Genomic DNA, 14,212 nt, shown 5'->3' with positions numbered 1-14,212 from the left:
TTCAGTGTCACACTGGATATCCTTGTCAATGCAATAAGGCAAGAAAAGGAAATAAAAGGTATACAGATCAGAAAAGAAGTCATAAAACTGTCTTTGTCCACAGATAACATGATCATCTATGTAGAAAATCTGAAAGAATCAACCAAAAAAAAAAAAATCTCCTGGAGTTAGTAAGCAATTATAGCAAGGTTGCAGGATATAAGGTTAATATATAAAAGTCAATCACTTTCCTATATGTCAACAATAAACATGTGGAATTTAAATTAAAAACACAATACTATGGGCTTCCCTGGTGGCGCAGTGGTTGAGAGTCCACCTGCCGATGCAGGGGACGCGGGTTCGTGCCCCAGTCTGGGAAGATCTCGCATGCCGCAGAGCGGCTGGGCCCATGAGCCATGGCCACTGAGCCTGCGCGTCCAGAGCCTGTGCTCCGCAACGGAGAGGTCACAACAGTGATAGGCCCGCATATTGCCAAAAAAAAAAAAAAAAAACCCCACAATACTATTTATAGTAACACCTAAATAAATCACTTAAGTATAAATCTAACAAAATATGTACAAGATCTATATGAGCAAAACTACAAAACTCTGATGAATGAAATTTAAAAAACTAAATAAATGAGATATTCCATGTTCATGGAAAGAATCAATCCTGTCAAGATGTCAGTTCTTCCCAATATTATCTATGAATTCAACACAATCCCAATCAAAACATCAAGTTATTTTATGGATATCAACAAACTACAGTTTACATGCAGAGGCAAAGACTAAGAATAGCCAATACAATATCAAAAGAGAAGAACAAAGTTGGATGACTGATGTTACCTAACTTCAAGATTTACTATAAAGCTACAGTAATCAAGACAGTGTAGTACTGGCAAAAGAACAGACAAATAGATTACTGTAACAGAATACAGAGCCCAGAAATAGACCTTTATAAATATAGTCAACTGATCTTTGATAAAAGAGCAAAGGTGATACAATGGAGCAAAGATAGTCTCTTCAACAAATGGTGCTGGAATAACTGGACATCCACATGCAAAAAAATGAATCCAGACAAAGGCCTTACACTCTCCACAAAAATTAACTAAAATGGATCATAGACATAAATGTAAAATGAAAACTATAAAACTCTTAGAAGACAGCATAGGAGACAACATAGATGACTTTGGGGACAGTAGGAGATAGAGGACCTACTGAGGTAGGAGATAGATGGACCCCTGGGCTGGACAGCTGGTGTCTGCAAGTGAAGTAAAATTGAAGCTTTGTTCTCACCCAGCCACTCCAAGGACAAAGCTAGTGGCAAAAGCTGAGCTCTGCTGAAGTAAAAAGATGACCAGTCCTGAGGTCAAGGAAAACTTCCCTGTCTGCATATGTGCAGGAAGGCTCCTTGGGGGTCCAAAAGAGAGGGGGCACCACCCCATAATAAGTGTGGACATATCCCCACAGGCCTCTGCAGTGGGATCCATCTTTGCAAAAAGTTGCGCACGCATCTTGGGGAGGGTCCTAGGACCAGTCAGGTGTGAAAAAAGAAACAAGATAACTGGCCAAAGGTAAACAAAGACCTGGAAGAACTGTCCTACATAAAGGATTTAAATCAACTCTTTACTGCACTCCTCCTCATTAGACAGGACGCACATACTCTTTCTCTCTGGGTGTGTATTTATGCCTAACTTCTGACTTACCGCACTCCTCATTCAGGATGACCGCACTCCTCTCCTGGTGTGTATTTCTGCCTTGCTTCTGTCTTAAATAAACTGCTTCTCTGTGTGCTCTCCCACATGATATGCTGTTTCTCTAATAATAAACTTTGTACCTGTTTTTACAGTTTTTGCCTCCTTGAAACATTCTTGCCTTCAATGGGGGTTACAGCCAGGGCACAATGCTTCTAGCCTCTAGTCCCTGGTGGTCTAGCAGCTAGGATTCCTGGTTTTCATCCAGACTACCTAGGTTCAATTCCTGGCCAGGAAACTAAGATCTCTCTTCAGGACCGCTCACCGCTATCTCTCCGAGATCAATATCTTTGTAGACACAACACCAAAGACACAATCCCTGAAAGAAATAACTGATAAGCTGAAATTCATTAAAATTGAAAACTTTTACTCTGTGAAAGACAATGTCAAGAGATTGAGAAGAAAAGCCAGGTCTGGGAGAAAATATTTGCAAAAGACACACCTGATAAAAGGACTGTTATATAACATATAAAAAGAACTCTTAAAATTCAACAAGAAAACAAACAACTCCATTAAAAAATAGGCCAAAGACTTGAATACAGATGGCAAACAAATATTATATATGAAAAGATGATCTATATCATATGTCACCAAGGAAACGTAAATTAAAACAAATTACATATCTATTAGAATGGCCAAAATCTGGAACACTGATAATAGTAAATTCTGGCGAGGATAAGGAACAACAGGAACTCTCATTCATTGCTGGTGAGAATGCAAAATGTTACAGCCATTGTGGAAGACGGTCTGATGTTTTCTTACAAAACATATTCTTACCATATAATCTAGCAATTGTGTTTCTTTGCATTTACCCAAAGAAGTTTGAAAATGTATGTCCACACAAAAACCTGAATATGGATGTTTAAAGCAGTTTTATTCATAATTGCCAAAACTTGGAAGCAACCAAGTACGTGCGGGGATAAGTAAACTATGCTATAACCAGACAATGGAATATTATTCAATGCTAAAAAGAAATAAGCTATCAAGCCATGAAAACACATGAAGGAGTCTTAAACGCATATTACTAAGTGAAAGAAACCAGTCTGAAAAGGCTACATACTGTATGATTCCAACTATACAACATTCTGGAAAAGGGAAAACAATAGAGAAAATAAAAAGATCAGTGATTATGGGGAGGGTAGGCAGGGGAGTGATGAATAGGCAGAGCACAGAGGAAATTTATGGCAGTGAAAATAATCTGTATGATATTATAATGATGGATATGTTTATGGATGGATGGAGAAGAGACGCTGCCTACCTACTGAAAAGACAGCTGCATTATTCTACCTACTTGTACAGAAGTTTAACTATATCCATGACTCATCATTTAGGAAAACTGGATTTATCTTATTTAAAACATAGGAAAAAGGAACTATAGTGCCTTATTTTATTTCTTACAGAAGTGCAGAAATTAAAATTTTTTAAAAGTCACTAAATCACTTAAATTTCCAGGTCAAATTTTCCTCTCTCCCCACCGCCAAACATGTTTCATGTAGTTAATTATTGTGTTTTAACATCCTTTTCATGAAAATCACACACATTCCAATGATTCAAATTGACCACAAAAATGTTTACCTGTGTGAGGAAAGGAGTGGGGAGAAGAGAATTGTAGAATTTTGTTCCTTCAGGAAAAAGGTGTGTGGAGGGGAGGAAGGATTTGTTCCGTCATCAACTTTTGGACACTCCCTGAGCTAAAAGACTCAACTAAATATAGTGAATCTCAAAGTTTCCTTCTATGCTTTATCTACTGAGTTACATACCAATAAGACCATTTTAGCAACTGTCTCATGGACCTGCAGTACATAGCTCCTAGAACTTGGATGATTTTTTAGGCTATGTATCCCAGCTATACTGTTTTTTAGCTCCCAACTTTCTGGTTTTCAGAAATTTTAATCCAGCATCCTGAAAAGTACTTCATCTTCACACTGAAGATAGGCATAAATCATTTGTGTAAGTAAAACTTCCCTTATTCTAAATATTTTTAAAAGGTAAAGCAGGGCTCCCCTGGTGGCGCACTGGTTGAGAGTCCACCTGTCGATGCAGGGGACACGGGTTCGTGCCCTGGTCCGGGAGGATCCCACATGCCGCAGAGCGGCTGGGCCCATGAGCCATGGCCGCTGAGCCTGCGCGTCCGGAGCCTGTGCTCCACAACGGGAGAGGCCACAACAGTGAGAGGTCCGCGTACCGCAAAAAAAAAGGTAAAGCACACAATTTTATTTTTAGAAATTTAAGTGGAAATGTCTCTGGGAAATCTATCTGCTGTGGATTTAAGGATTTTATTGTGAATAGTACAGGGCCAAAATCCTATATTGTGGGCGCATAAAGTAGATGCTCAACAATGCCCATAAGCCAGAAAAAGGGTGGGAGGAGAAAGGCAAAGAGGCAGATAAATAGTGTTTATATAAATTACAGATCCAAGATTCCAGCACAAAGATTCAAAAAAATTTTATCAGATTCCTGCAACAGTGTGAAAAAAGAACATCAAATAGGTTTAAATGCACAAGAATAACTGCCAGGATGCAACTGTCTCCAAACTTTTAAAATACAATATAAACTACCCACCCCCAACAAGGGGAAATCTTACATAGAATTCTGTACAGAATATATAACTGAAGACATTGGATGAGGATGATAAGAAAGAGCCCAACATGCTGAACCTCCCCAACCCTACTTTAAACTGCACAGCAGCCCTGGGGCTTGACAGAACATAGCTAGAAAACCACTGTTCAACTGGACGCTCCGGATGAAAAACAATACATAACTGCAAAACACTAGCATTGTCTTTTTAACACTGTTAACAGCTATTTAACATTATTCAGTTCAGATCTGTGACCTTAAAGTAAACTGGTATTGACGTTATAGTTTAAGCTATAGTTTAACCAGCTGGCCAAGATTTGATACTTAAAAACTAAACAACTAGTTTTGCAGCATCAAGAACATAGCTTTCTTTTTTTTTTTAAACATCTTTATTGGAGTATAATTGCTTTACAACGGTGTGTTAGTTTCTGCTGTAAATAAAGTGAATCTGCTATATCCACATATACCCTCCCTCTTGCATCTCCTTCCCAACCTCCCTATCCCACCCTCTAAGTGGTCTCAAAGCACCTAGCTGATCTCCCTGTGCTATGCGGCTGCTTCCCATTAGCTATCTATTTTACATTTGGTAGTGCATAGATGTCAATGCCACTCTCTCACTGCGTCACAGCTTACCATTCCCCCTCCCCATGTCAAGTCCATTCTCTATGTCTGTGTCTTTAATTCTGATCTGCCCCTATGTTCTTCAGAACCTTTTTTTTTTTTTTTTAGATTCCATATATATGTGTTAGCATTTCTCTTTCTGACTTACTTCAGTCTGTGTGACAGATTCTAGGTCCAACCACCTCACTACAAATAACTCAATTTTGTTTCTTTTTATGGCTGAGTAATATTGCATTGTGTATATGTGCCACATCTTCTTTATCCATTCATCTGTCGATGGACACTGGGGATGCTTCCATGTCCTGGCTACTGTAAATAGTGCTGCAACGAACATTGTGGTACATGACTCTTTTTGAATTATGGTTTTTTCAGGGTATATGCCCAGTAGTGGGATTGCTGGGTCATACAGTAGTTCTATTTTTAGTTTTTTAAGGAACCTCCATACTGTTCTCCATAGTGGCTGTATCAATTTACATTCCCACCAACAGTGCAAGAGGGTTCCCTTTTCTCCACACCCTCTCCAGCATTTATTGTTTGTAGACTTTTTGATGATGGCCATTCTGACCGGTGTGACATGATACCTCGTGGTTTGGATTTGCACTTCTCTAATGATTAGTGATGTTGAGCATCCTTTCATGTGTTTGTGGGCAATCTGTATATCTTCTTTGGAGAAATGTCTATTTAGGTCTTCTGCCCATTTTTGGATTGGGTTGTTTGTTTTTTTGTTATTGAGCTGCATGAGCTGCTTGTATATTTTGGAGATTAATCCTTTGTCAGTTGCTTCGTTTGCAAATATTTTCTCCCATTTTGAGGGTAGCCTTTTCATCTTGTTTATGGTTTCCTTTGCTGTGCAAAAGCTTTTAAGTTTCATTTGGTCCCATTTGTTTATTTTTGGTTTTATTTCCCTTTCTCTAGGAGGTGGGTCAAAAAGGATCTTGCTGTGATTTATGTCACAGAGTGTTCTGCCTATGTTTTCCTCTAAGAGTTTTATAGTGCCTGGCCTTACATTTAGGTCTCTAATCCATTTTGAGTTTATTTTTGTGTATGGTGTTAGGGAATGTTCTAATTTCATTCTTTTACATGTAGCTGTCCAGTTTTCCCAGCACCACTTATTGAAGAGGCTGTCTTTTCTCCATTGTATATTCTTGCTTCCTTTATCAAAGATAAGGTGACCACACGTGAGTGGGTTTATCTCTGGGCTTTCTATCCTGTTCCATTGATCTATATTTCTGTTTTTGTGCCAGTACCATACTGTCTTGATTACTGTAGCTTTGTCTTGATTACTGTAGCTTTGATTACTGTAACTTTGTCTGAAGTCCGGGAGCCTGTTTCCTCCAGCTATGTTTTTCTTTCTCAAGATTGCTTTGGCTATTCGGGGTCTTTAGTGTTTCCATGCAAATTGTGAAATTTTTTGTTCTAGAAGAACATAACATAGGTTTATTTTTTTCTTTATGTTTTTAAACTGAAGTATAGTTGACATACAATATTATGTTAGTTTCAGGCTTACAACATAGTGATTCTACACATATACATTACATATTGATCTCCATGATAAGCCTAGTAGCCATATATCACTATACAAAGTTATTACAATATTATAGACTATATTCCCTATGCTGCACATTTCATCCCCATGACTTAATTATTTTATAACTGGAAGTCTGTACCTCTTAATTCCCTTAGCCTATTTTGCCCAACTCCCCAACCCCAAACCCATGGCAACTACAGTTGTTCTCTGTATCTATGAGTCTGTCTCTGTTTTGTTGTTTGTTTCGTCTTTTAGATTCCACATGTAAGTGAGGTCATATGGAATTTGTCTTTGTCTTATTTCACTTAGAGTAGTACTCTCTAGGTTCATCCATGTTGTTGCAAATGGTAAAAATTTCATTCTTTTTCATGACTAATATTCCACTGTATACATATACCACATCTTGTTTATCCATTCATCTATCACTGGGCACTTAAGTTGCTTCTATATCTTGGCTACTGTGAATAATGCTGCAATGAATAGAGGGGTGCATATATCTTTTTGATTTTTGGCGGGGGGGGAATGCCCAGAAGTGTAATTGCTAGGTCATATGGTAGTTCTATTTTTAATTTTTGAGGAATCTCCATGCTGCTCTCCGTAGTGGCTGCACCAATTTACATTCCCACCAACAGTGCTTGAGGGTTCCCTTTTCTCCACATCCTCACCAACACTTGTTATTTGTTACCTTTTTGATAATAGCCAGTCTGACAGGTGTGAGGTGGTATCTCAGTGTGGTTTTAATTTGCATTTCCTTGATGATTAGTGATGCTGAGCATCTTTTCTCATGTCTGTTGGCCATCTGTATGTCTTCTCTGGAAAAATGTCTATTCAGGTCCTCTGCCAATTTTTTACTCAAGTTGTTTTTTGATGTTGAGCTGTTTAAGTTCTTTGTATATTTTGGATATTAACTTCTTATCAAATAAATCATTTGCAAATATGTTCTCCCATTCAGTAGTCTACCTTTTCATTTTGTTGATAGTTTCCTTTGCTCTTCAAAGACATTTTAGTTTGATATAGTCCCACTTGTTTATCTTTGCTGTTGTTTTCCTTGCCTGAGGACACAGATCCAAAAGACTACTGCTAAGAACGATGTCAAAGAACATATTGCCTATATTTTCTTCTAGGAGTTTTATGCTTTCAGGTCTCACATTTAAGTCTTTAATCCATTTTGAGTTTATTTTTGTACAGGGTATAAGAAAGTGATCCAGTTTCGTTCTTTTGCCTATAGATGTATAGTTTTCCCAACACCATTTACTGAAGAGACTGTCTTTTCCCCATTGTATATTCTTGGCTCCCTTGTCATAAATTAATTGACCATATAAGCGCGGGTTTATTTCTGGACTCTCTATTCTGGTGCATTGATCTATGTGTCTGTTTTTGTGCCAGTACCATATAGTTTTTGTTTTTGTTTTTGTTTTTTGCGGTACACGGGCCTCTCACTATTGTAGCCTCTCCCGTTGCGGAGCACAGGCTCCGGACACGCAGGCTCAGTGGCCATGGCTCACGGGCCCAGCTGCTCCACGGCATGTGGGATCCTCCCAGACCGGGGCACGAACCCGTGTCCCCTGCATCGGCAGGCGGACTATCAACCACTGCACCACCAGGGAAGCCCCACATAGTTTTGATTACTATAGACTTATAGTATAGTTTGAAATCAGGGAATATGACACCTCCAGCTTTACTCTTCTTTCTTAAGATTGCTTTAACTATTTGGGGTTTGGTTTTGTGTGTGTGTGGTTCTATACAAACTTTAGATTTATCTGTTCCAGTTCTGTGAAAAATGTCATTGGAATTTTGATAGGGACTGCACTGAATGTGTAGATTGCTTTAGGTAGTATGGCCATTCTAACAATATTTATTCTTCTAATCCATGAGTATTGTACATCTTTCCATTTATTTGTGTCATCTTCATCTTCAATTTCTCTCATAAACATCTTAATAGTTTTCAAAGTATACGTGTTTCACCTTTTTGGTTAAACTTACTCCTAGGTATTTTATACTTTTTGATGCACTTGTAAATGGGACTGAAGTCTTAATTTATCTTTCTGATAGTTCATCATTAGTATATAAAAAAGCAACAGATTTCTGTATATTGATTTTGTAGCCTCCAACTTTACTGAATTAATTAGTTTTTTTTTTTTTTTTTTTTTTTTTTTTTGTGGTACGTGGGCCTCTCACTGTTGTGGCCTCTCCCGTTGCGGAGCACAGGCTCCAGACGTGCAGGCTCAGCGGCCATGGCTCACAGGCCCAGCCACTCCGCGGCATGTGGGATCTTTCCGGACCGGGGCACAAACCCATGTCTCCTGCATCGGCAGGCGGACTCTCAACCACTACGCCACCAGGGAAGCCCTGAATTAATTAGCTTTAATAGTGTTTTTTGGTGGAGGCTTTAGTTTTCTATATATAATAACATACCATCTGCAAATAGTGACAGTTACTTCTTCCTTTCCAATTTGGATGCCTTTCATCTCTTTTCCTTGTCTGACTGCAATGCCTAGGACTTCTAGTATCATGCTGAATAAAAGTAGTGAGAATGGGCATCCTTGTCTTGTTCTTGATCTTAGAAGAAAAGCTTTCAGCTTTTCACAGTTGAGTATTACGCTAGCTGTGGGTTTGTCAAATATGGCCTTTATTATATTGAGGTATGTTCCCTCTACACCTGCTTTCTTGAGAGTTCTTATCATAAATGAATGTTGAATGTTGTCAAATGATTTTCCTTCATCTACTGAGGTGAACATATGATCTTTTATCATTTTTAAATGTGGTATATAATACTAATTGATTTGCAGAAATTGACCCATCCTTTTATCCCTGGAATAAGTTCCACTTAATCATAGTATATGATCCTTTTATTGCATTATTGAATTCGGATTAATAATATGTTGTTGAGGACCTTTGCATGTATGTTTATCAGGGATATTGGCCTATAATTTTCTGTTTGTTGCATCTCCATCTGGTTTTGTATCAGTGTAATGCTGGCCTTGCAGAATGAGTTTGGAAGTGTAGGAAGACTTTCTTTTCAATTTTTTGGGAACAGTTTGAGAAGGACAGGTATTAACTCTTCTTTAAATGTTTGGTAGAATTCACTTGTGAAGCTGTGGTCCTGGACTTCTTTTTTTTTTTTTTCGAAGTTTTTTGATTACTGATTCAGTTTCATTACTAGTGATTACTCTGTTCAGAATTCCTATTTCTTCCTGATTCACCCTTAGAAAATTGAAATCTTCTAGGAATGTATCCATTTCTCCTAGGTTTTCCAAACTGTTGGCATAAAGTTGTTCATAGCAGTCTCTTATGATCCTTTGTATTTCTGTGGTGTCTGTTGTAACCTCTTTTGTTTCTCATTTTATTTATTTGGGTCCTTTCTTCTTTTCTTGATAAATCTGGCTAAAGGTTTATCAAATTGGTTATCTTCTCACAGAACCTTCTCTTAGTATCATTAATCTTTTCTATTGTCCTTTTAGTCTCTATTTCATTTATTTCTGCTCTGATCTTTATCATTCCCTCCTTTCTACTAATTTTGGGCTATATTTGTTCTTCTTTCTAGTACTATAGGTGCAAGGTTACACTGTTTATTTGAGATTTTCCTTGTCTCATGAGGTAGGCCTGTATCACGATGAATTTTCCTTTTAGAACTGCTTTTCCTGTGTCCCACAGATTTTGGAATGTTGTGTTTACATTTTCATTTCTCTCAAAGTATTTTTTAAATTTCCTCTTTCATTTCTTCATTGATCTACTGGTTGTCAAATAGCATGTTCTTTAGCCACCACGTTTGTGGTTTTTTCCACTTTTCTTCTTGTGCTTGATTTCTAGTTTCATACCATTGTGGTATTAAAATGATGCTTGATACAACTTCAAATTTCTTAAAGTTATTGAGACTTGTTTTGTGACCTAACATGTGATCTACTCTGGAGAATGTTCCATATGGACTTAAAAAGAATCTGCATTCTGCTGTTCTGGGGTGAAATACTCTTTATATATTTATTAAGTCCCTCTGGTCTAATGTATCATTTAAGGCCAATGTTGTGTCATTGATTTTCTGTATGGATGACATATGTATTCATGTAAATGAGGTGTTACAGCCCCCTACTATTACTGCATTACTGTCAATATCTCCCTTTATGTCTGCTTTATGTATTTAGGTGCTCCTATGTTTGGTGCATATTTACAGGTATTACGTCCTCTTGATGAATTGGTTCCTTAATCATTATGTAATGACCTTCTTTGTCTCTTGTTACAGTCTTTGTTTTAAAGTCTATTCTGAAATTGATAAACCATTAGCCAGACTCATCAAGAAAAAGAGGGAGAGGACTCAAATCATTAAAATTAGAAATGAAAAAGGAGAAGCTACAACAGATACCACAGAAACACAAAGCATCCTAAGAGACTACTATAAGAAACTCTATGCCAATAAAATGGACAACCTGGAAGAAATGCACAAATTCTTAGAAAGTTATAGCCTTCCAAGACTGAACCAGGAAGAAATATAAAATATGAACAGACGAATCACAAGTATTGAAATTGAAACTGTGATTAAAAATCTTCCAACAAACAAAAGTCCAGGACCAGACGGCTTCACAGGTGAATTCTATCAAACATTTAGAGAAGAGCTAACACCCATCCTTCTCAAACTCTTCGAAAAAATTGTGGAGGAAGGAAAACTCCCAAACTCATTCTATGAGGCCACCATCACCCTGATACCAAAACCAAAGATACTACAAAACAAGAAAATTACAGAGCAATATCACTGATGAATATAGATGCAAAAATCCTCAACAAAATACTAGCAAACAGAATCCAACAACACATTAAAAGGATCATACACCATGATCAAGTGGGACTTATCCCAGGGATGCAAGGATTCTTCAATAAATGCAAATCAATCAATGTGATACACCACATTAACAAACTGAAGAATAAAAACCGTATGATCATCTCAATAGATGCAGAAAAAACTTCTGAGAAAATTCAACACCCATTTATGATAAAAACTCTCCAGAAAGTGGGCACAGAGGGAACCTACCTCAACATAATAAAGGCCATATACTACAAACCCACAGCAAACATCATTCTCAATGGTGAAAAACTGAAAGCATTTCCTCTGAGATCAGGAATGAGACAAGGATGTCCACTCTCACCACTATTATTCAACATAGTTTTGGAAGTCCTAGCCACAGCAATAAGAGAAGAAAAAGAAATACAAGGAATACGAATTGGAAAAGAAAAGTAAAACTGTCACTGTTTGCAGATGACATGATACTACACATAGAGAACCCTAAAGATGCCACCAGAAAACTACTAGAACTAATCAATGAATTTGGTAAAGTTGCAGGACACAAAATTAATGCACAGAAATCTCTTGCATTCCTATACACTAATGATGAAAAATCTGAACAAGAAATTAAGGAAACACTCCATTTACCACTGCAACAAAAAGAATAAAATACCTAGGAATAAACCTACCTAGGGAGATAAAAGACCTGTATGCAGAAAACTATAAGACACTGATGAAAGAAATTAAAGATGATACCAACAGATGGAGAGATATACCATGTTCTTGGATTGGAAGAATCAATATTGTGAAAATTACTATACTACCCAAAGTAATCTACAGATTCAATGCAATCCCTATCAAATTATCAACGGCATATTTTACGGAACTAGAACAAAATATCTTAAAATTTGTATGTAGTCACAAAAGACCCCGAATAGCCAAAGCAGTCTTGAGGGAAAAGAAATGGAGCTGGAGGAATCAGACTCTCTGACTTCAGACTATACTAGAAAGTTACAGTAATCAAGACAATATGGTACTGGCACAAAAACAGAAACATAGATCAATGGAACAAGATAGAAAGCTCAGAGATAAACCCATGCACCTATGGTCAACTAATCTATGACAATGGAGGCAAGGATATATAATGGAGAAAAGACAGTCTCTTCAATAAGTGGTGCTGTGAAAACTGGACAGCTACATGTAAAAGAATGAAATTAGAAAACTCCTTAACACCATACACAAAAATAAACTCAAAATGGATTAGAGACCTAAATGTAAGACCGGACACTATAAATCTCTTAGACGAAAACATAGGAAGAACGCTCTTTGATATAAATCACAGCAAGATCTTTTTTGATCCACCTCCTAGAGTAATGGAAATAAAAACAAAAATAAACAAATGGGACCTAATGAAACTTAAAAGCTTTTGCACAGGAAAGGAAACCATAAACAAGATGAAAAAACAACCCTCAGAATGGGCGTAATATTTGCAAACGAATCATCGGACAAAGGATTAATCTCCAAAATATATAAACAGCTCATGCAACTCAATAACAAAAAAACAAACAACCCAATCCAAAAATAGACAGAAGACCTAAATAGACATTTCTCCAAAGAAGACATACAGATTGCCAAGAAGCACATGAAAAGCTGCCCCACATCACTAATTATTAGAGAAATGCAAATCAAACTACAATGAGGTATCACCTCACACCAGTTAGAATGGGCATCATCAGAAAATCTAGAAACAACAAATGCTGGACAGGGTGTGGAGAAAAGGGAACCCTCTTGCACTGTTGGTGGGAATGTAAATTGATACAGCCACTATGGAGAACAGTATGGAGGTTCCTTAAAAAACTAAAAGTAGAATTACCATATGATCCAACAATCCCACTACTGGGCATATACCCAGAGAAAACCATAATTCAAAAAGACACATGCACTTCAATGTTCACTGCAGCAGTATTTACAATAGCCAGGTCATGGTAGCAACCTAAACGCCCATCAACAGATCAATCGATAAAGATGTGGTCCATATATACAATGGAATATTACTCAGCCATAAAAAGGAACGAAATTGGGTCACTTGTTGAGACGTGGATGGATCTAGAGACTCATACAGAGTGAAGTAAATCAGAAAGAGAAAAACAAATATCGTATATTTACACATATATGTGGAACCTAGAAAAATGGTACAGATGAACTGGTTTGCAGGGCAGAAATTGAGACACAGATGCAGAGAACAAACGTATGGTCACAAAAGGCAGAAAGGCGCGGGGGTGGAGGAGGTGAGGGTGTGATGAATTGGGCTACTGGGATTGACATGTATACACTGATGTGCATAAAACTGATGACTAATAAAATAAATTAATAAAATGTACATGCACATTTTTTAATGGGATTGAGTTAAATCCACCTCTATTATGCCTAATAAACATTAAATTTTTCATTAATGAATAAATAAACCTATTTTAAAAAGTCTATTTTGTATGATATTAGTATTGCTGCTCCAGTTTTCTTTTTGTTTCCATTTGCGTGGAATATATTTTTACATCCCTTCACTTTCAGTCTGTGCAAGACTTTAGATTTGAAGAGAGATCTTGTAGGTGAATCTCTTCCTTTTTTATCCATTCAGCCACCCTCTGTTTTTTGGAACACTTAGTCCGTTTACATTTAAAGTAACTATTGATAGGTATGGACTAATTGCCACTTTGTTAATTCCTGGTTGTTTTGTACTTCTTCTCCATTCCTTTCTTCTTCTCATGGTCTCTTCCCTTGGAATTTGATGACTTTCTTTAGTGCTATGTTTGGATTCCTCTGTCTTTATTTTTTGTGTATCTGTTACAGGTTTTTGGTTTGTGGTTATCACGAGGTTCATATGTTAACAACTTACCTATTTTAACTTAATGGTTGCTTAAATTTGAGTGCATTTAAAAGCACTAAATTTTTACTCCCTATTTTGTTTTTGATGGCATATTTTACA

General features: G+C 37.2%; 1 protein-coding gene across 3 annotated transcripts in view; it reads right to left on the bottom strand.

Annotated features, from left to right (window-relative positions):
• CEP63 (centrosomal protein 63) overlaps positions 1-14,212 on the bottom strand; it is a 73,309-nt gene that overhangs the window by 14,923 nt on the left and 44,174 nt on the right. The window lies entirely within an intron of this gene.

Source organism: Delphinus delphis, chromosome 4, assembly GCF_949987515.2.
Source record: "Delphinus delphis chromosome 4, mDelDel1.2, whole genome shotgun sequence".
Lineage (NCBI taxonomy): Eukaryota > Metazoa > Chordata > Mammalia > Artiodactyla > Delphinidae > Delphinus > Delphinus delphis.
This window is presented reverse-complemented; position numbering and strand designations above follow the sequence as displayed.